The following is a 6686-nucleotide window of genomic DNA, read 5'->3' as shown; positions in this document are numbered from 1 at the left end:
GGATCGAACCTGAGTCTCCTGCATTGTAGGTGGATTCTTTACCACTGAGCCACCTGGGAAGCTACATTATTTGATTAGAAAATCTCGTAATTTGTGTTTGTTTTCCCTGGTGGCTCAGACGGTAAAGCGTCTGTTTACAATGCAGCAGACCTGAGTTTGATCACTGGGTCAGGAAGATTCCCTGGAGAAGGAAATGGCAACCCACTCCAGTACTCTTGCCTAGAAAATCCCATGGACGGAGGAGCCTGGTGTCCATGGGGCTACAAAGAGTCAGACACGACTGAGCGACTTCACTTTCTTTCCTCCTAACACTGGTTTAATTACTCCTGGCCCCAACATAGCAGAGCCACATTTTTCAGTGGGAGAAGATATTAAACTGATAAGAACAGAAACTACACTTGATTCTAGCCAAAATACCAAGAAGTGATGGGAAAGGATTTTAATTTCCTCTTTGTGGTTCATAAAACAGCCCACTTACCCCTGGTGGAATTTTTTCTCCCTCACTGACAAGGTAGCCACAAAATTTCCTTCCTCAAAATCTTTAGTTAGTAAATAGTGCAATATGGAGCTTGTAGCTGGAAAGTGGAAAGGGAATTGCCCACTGCTTTGCCCTGCCGTCTTAGGAGTAAGCCTGCACCTCAGCTCTGAGATTTCATAGGCATGGAGGGACTCTCTGCTTCTTCCATCCAGAGCTTCTCCTCTTTTCTCCTCAAAATTGCCTCAATGAGGTGACTGACTCCCTCAGTCAGTGACTGGAGATGAAGCTTGAAGAGCAAGTATGCCCAGAGCAAATGCTTTTTGTTCTTACCCCTAGGTGTAAACGCTTAAAAACAGATTTGTAATCAGAACAATGAGGAAGTAGGAGAAAGCTGGCTAGTGTGGGGAAAGGGAAACGGGGCTTTCCCACCAAGAAGATTCTGAAATATGGACTGGGGGAGGGGAGAGGACTTACAGTGGCTTCCTCACAATTTTAACCCAGTCTCACCTTTCACTAACACTGAGAAAGTACTTGACAGACAACTTGGGTGTCTCCCAAACAACTCCACCAATGAGACTCTTCCTCCCTTCTTGTCTCCATTGCTCATCTATGGATTGCTCTTCCCTGTCTAGAAAGGCAGTGAATTCCTGGATCTTGTTGACTACTGAGGGAAGAAAAGAATCCAGGACATTCAGCTGCTGCTAAGAAAGGTCATTCCTTTGTTTCAGCAGCTGGTTTCATTTTGTGCTTTCTGAGAAAATGCCATGTGTAGAAGAAATGATCCCTATATTTACCCTGAAATAGAGCATTGTGTGGAATAGTCGACAGTATGAGGGCTTTCTGTGCCATTCTTGACTTCCATTGGCTGAAGACCCAGAGAACTAGACGCCTCACTGCATTTATGACACTGGTTTCTCTCATGCTCTGAGGTGCATTGAAAGCTGACTACTTCTCTAATTACTTCCTTACGCCTCTACACCTCTTTAAGGACTAAGGGGCCATTTCCTTTACTAGTTTTAACTCATTCCGGAGTGTCTCTTCAATGTTTGACTAGAATGCTTGTTATGTATATTTTACTTGGCAAATAGAGTGCCACATTTTAACAGTGGTGTCCAAAAGATATGAGTTCAATACACGCCCTGTAGGTTTCTAGCTGAATGATCCTTGTCCAGTTCTGTGACCTTTCTGCATTAGTGTCATTGTCTTACAGTGGGAATAGCAATACCTAATTGGGTGGTGAAAAATAGTGTGAAAATATATGCATTCTGTGTACATACATGATAATATTATTATATTGACATGTTCTAATTTTTCAAACAGTACAGCTGAACAGTGAGTGAATTGTTATAATGAAGTGTGTGTGTGTGCACACTCAGCTGTGTTCGATTTTTTACGACCCCATGGACTGTAGCCCACCAGGCTTCTCCTCTCTCCATGGAATTTTCCAGGCAAGAATACCAGAGTGAGTTGCCATTTTCTTCCCTACCCAGAGATCAAACCTGAGTCTCTTGGGTCTCCTGTATTGGCAGGCGGATTCTTTACCTCTGCGCCACATGGGAAGCCATGTTCTAATTTTTGAAACAGTACAGCTGTTTCAATGAGCAAATACAGTTCAACAGCTGAACGGTGAGCAAATTGCTGCTGAATGATGTGTTTGTGTGTGCTCAGTTGTGTTCGACTCTTTTTGACCCCAAGGACTGTGGCCCACCAGGCTCCTCTTCTGTCCATGAAATTTTCCAGGCAAGAATACTAAAGTGAGTTGCCATTTCCTTCTCCAGGGGATCTTCCCTACCCAGGGATCGAAGCCAAGTCATTTGGTTTCCTGTATTGGCAGGCAGTTTCTTTACCACTGCGCCACCTGGGAAGCCATGTTCTAATTTTTGAACAGCGAGAAATTTGCTGCTATAATGGTAAAAACAACAGTAATATCTATAGGACATTACATTTCACCAAACCCTTTACATTCACTTTCTCTTACCAACCTAGTTTGGCATAGCAGGTATTTTTAAATATCTACTTTAGAAATTGGAAGTTGAGAATCAGAGAGACAAACTTAAAGTCACACAGTTGGTTAGCTAGATATTGTGTATCCTGTTGATGAGAGGAGGATACTGACCAAAAAAAGATAAGTGACTTGTTGAAAGGAGCAAAGCTAGTAAATAGAGAAGGAAACTGGAACTTAATAGAGATGAGGGCAATTTGAATTGATATCAAACTCCATGATGTTTTAATGATAGCTAATTAATTTTAATTCTCAAGAAAATTTCTGCTTCACATAACACTTTCTGAGACATGAGTCAGTATTTCCAATTACCAGTAGCAGCTTCTTGAACTATTATTCATTTTCTCAGCACTAGAGAACACCCCTCTTCCACACTTAGGATGTTTTTATTTTCAAGTGTATTTTGATATTAAAATTACTATCCTGGCTTTCTTTTGGTTCATATTTTTCTTTTCTCCCTTTAGTTTTAACTTTCTTTATCTTTTTCTTATAGCTGGTTGATTCTTGTAAACTACTTACTCCTGGTCTTGGTTTTGAGAACATAAGCTAAGACTCTCCTCTTTTGATCATTAAGTTTATCCATATGTTTTATTTTAACTACTCATATTAAAACATTTCTATATATTCTAAACACCTTGTTTTTCTTACAAATAATCCTTTTCTGCCTCTGTTTGGGTGTATCAAATTATACTCTGGTTATTTAAAAATTATATTCTATTTTTCTTTTTGGATGGTTTTCTTATACAAACTTTCTTCTATCAATTTATTACCCTTCGTATTTCTCTTCTATACAAGCAGACAAACATCTTAACACATTTTAATCTCCTTTAAAAAATTCCTTTTTGTTCCCTGTCTCTAACTTTTGCCTGTTATTATTTTCCGCAGTTTTAGTTCGGGGTTGATAGAAATGATCTTGAGCATTGGATTTTTTGTTTGTTTGTTTTGGTTCTTTTTTTAAAGATAGCAATAACTTAAAAAAAAAAATTTTTTAAAGGAGCTTCCCGGGTGGTCCAGTGATTAAGAATTTGCCTTTCAATGCAAGGGACTTGGGTTCAATCCTGGCCAAGGAGCCAAGATCCTACATGCTGTGGGGCAACGAAGCCCATGTGCCACAACCAGCAAAGGCCCAGTGCAGCCATTTTTTTTTAAAGAGCAACAATAATTTTTAGTAAGTTTATTAGCCCAGTGTTTCTATCTCTGGGTATAGCTCTCTCCTCCCCTGTACTCTGCCCTGAGAACTCTAACCACCTTGATCTCTCCAGACTCTCAGCTTGGCCTCAGGGAATTTCTGAGCTCTGTGATCACTCTCCCCCCGACTTGGTCCAAAAACTCTCTCAAGTCAGTAGTGGGAGGAATCATAGAGTTTACTTGTTTGTTTTCCATTTCTCGGGGTTACCATCACTCATTTTCTAATTCAAATGTCTCGAAATCCATTGTTCATATATTTTGTCCAGTTTTGGGCTTCAGACTAGAGAGTAAAGCTGGCCTTTGTTACTCTATCTTTGTTGAAAGCAAAAGTCCTTGTGCCTCAATCTCTCAGTAAATGTTTATCCTTCTAACAAATAGAATGTAGTAGAAATGAGACTCTTGAGAGATAATTCTCTATGGGTCTGTTGCACTTCCTCACGTCTTCCAAGCAGAGGCACTGACCATATTTGTTCTACACTAACTTTTGAAGGATATTTAGGTAATAAACTGACCTAGAAGATAATATCTCCCTCTAGGGCAAAGAACAGATTTGCTTAAAGTCTTAAAATAGAGAGTGTCTCTCTCCAGAGTGAAGTATAAACATGTTTATTGCAGTAAAATATATTTGGATTTCCTAAGCTCAATGCTCCTGTTCTAGAAACGCAACGCAGTGTGTGAGGAGCTTGACCTTCTATGCAACACCCTGTGAAACCGGGCCTCAAGGCGTTGGTGGGAGAGAATGCTTATTCTCTATCTACTGCTTTTACTGCAATTAATGAACTGTCCTTTGTCTTTGACCTAAGAGTCTTGTGCCTTCTGCCAGCACTCACGAAAATGTGGCAGGCTAACCTGTTAGCTTGTAAGCAATGGAAACTCTCATACTCATCACAGTTCTTGACAGAAGAATTGAATAGTCTAGGTTAGAAAGCAGTACAACTTCCACTTGGCTTATTCTCTTGAGGCGCATGCCTTGGGAGTCCTGAGTTGATATGCTATATGTTTGACTACCTTGAAGCACGTGTGCTGGAAAGATTACATGGAGAGTCTACATTTGAGATACTGAAGGAGTTCCAGCTGCTCTAGTTGTTAGGGGTTTGAGTTTCCTCAGTCCAGGTGCCAGTCACATGAGAGAGTGAATCTTCAGATCATACTCAATACCAGCCTTTGAGCCATACTGATAAGCGGTGGTGGGAAGCAGGCAGAGAGAGTCTGCCTGCCTAATTTGCAGATTAGCGAGCAAAAGAAAGGCTACTGCTTTAAACCACTAAGTTTTGGGGTGATTTGGTATACAGTACTGGGTAATTGAAGCACTATGTAATCTATAACTTCCTTCTGAACTTTTTGCTGATTTTGCTAAATCACTTTCTCCAAAAGGTTTATTTTTGTTGTTGTTGTTGTGTAGTTTTTAAATTTTTGTTTATTTATTTGGCTATACCAGGTCTTAGTTGGGACACATGGGTTCTTTGTCTCCATAGTCAAGATCTAATTCCCTGACCAGGAATTGAACCTGGGCCCCCTGTTTTGGGAGTTCAGAGTCTAAGTCACTGAACTGCCAGGCAAGTGCCTCCAAAAGGTTTTTGATTTTTTGTTTTGTTTTTTTCAAAAAAGGTTCTTGCATAGTAAACTTGTGAGACCTAATATGCCCAAAAAGAAATGTATTTTTCAATCACATTTCAATAATAGCTTAGTTGATTGTGAAAGTACAAAAGTGAAGTTCTTTTCTTTCAAAATAATATCTGTTGTTTTCTTACATTCCAGTTACTGTTAGAAAATCTGATGTTACCTTTATACTTACTTCTTTATAGGTGATCTGTGGTTTGTCCCAACAATATTTTAGATTTTTTCCTTACTTAATTTTTAATATTTTATTATGAGATGTTTAGGTATAGTTTTTTTTCTTATTTACACTATTTTATACTTTATGAGCTCTTTCATTCCAAGGTCTGAGTAGTATTCAATTGTATATATGTACCACATCTTCATTATTCATTCATCTGTTAATAGACATTTAGGTTGCTTCCATGTTTTGGCTATTATAAACAGTGCTGCAATGAACATTGGAATGCATATATTCTTTTGAGCCATGTATTTCTTCAGATATATGGCCAGGAGTGGGATTGCTGGATCATACAGTAGTTTTATTTTTAGTTTTTTAAGGAACCTCCCATACTGCTTTCTTCAGTGGCTGTACCAATCTTTTGATTCTGCTATAGGATTTAAAGGAAAACTATTGCATTATTCCTGTTGCTGCTGAGTCACTTCAGTCGTGTCCAACTCTGTGCGACCCCATAGACGGCAGCCCACCGACAGCCCACCAGGCCCTGCCGTCCCTGGGATTCTCCAGGCAAGAACACTGGAGTGGGTTGCCATTTCCTCCTCCAATGCATGAAAGTGAAAAGAGAAAGTGAAGGTGCTCAGTTGTGTCCAACTCTTAGCGACCCCATGGACTGCAGCCTACCAGGTTAGTGCCAAATCCAAAAGATGAAACCAAATCCAGAAGATGGTGATAATCAGGTCTGATCATAGACCTTCCACTAAGAGATCACCAAGATCTTTTTATGTCCTTCTTAATAAGTCCAAGCTTCACTATCAATAACTCTGTGCATTTCTTTGTTGTTGTTGTTCAGTCCTTCAGTCTTGTCTGACTCTTTGCAACCCCATGGACTGCAGCATTCCAGGCTTCCCTATCCTTCACCATCTCCTGGAGCCTGCTCAAACTCATGTTCACTGAGTCAGTGATGCCACCCAACCACCTCATCTTCTGTTGTTCCCTTCTTCTCCTGCCTTCAATCTTTCCCAGCATCAGGTCCTTTCTAATGAGTTGGCATTTTGCATCAAGTGGCCAAAGTACTGGAGCTTCAGCTTCAGCATTAGTCCTTCCAGTGAGTATTCAGGGTTGATTTCCTTTAGGATGGACAGGTTTGATCTCTTTGCAGTCCAAGGGACTCTCAAGAGTCTTCTCCAACAGCACAATTCAAAAGCAACAATTCTTCAATGCTCAGCCTTCTTATGGTCCAA

The 6686-nt window shown here is 40.1% G+C and overlaps 1 pseudogene; it reads right to left on the bottom strand.

Moving 5' to 3' along the window:
• Nucleotides 1-221: 221 nt before the first annotated feature.
• On the bottom strand, nt 222-428 carry LOC133245492 (U2 spliceosomal RNA; annotated as a pseudogene).
• Between the last annotated feature and the right edge of the window lie 6258 nt (nt 429-6686).

The sequence above is a fragment of the Bos javanicus genome, chromosome 3 (assembly GCF_032452875.1).
Source record: "Bos javanicus breed banteng chromosome 3, ARS-OSU_banteng_1.0, whole genome shotgun sequence".
Lineage (NCBI taxonomy): Eukaryota > Metazoa > Chordata > Mammalia > Artiodactyla > Bovidae > Bos > Bos javanicus.
This window is presented reverse-complemented; position numbering and strand designations above follow the sequence as displayed.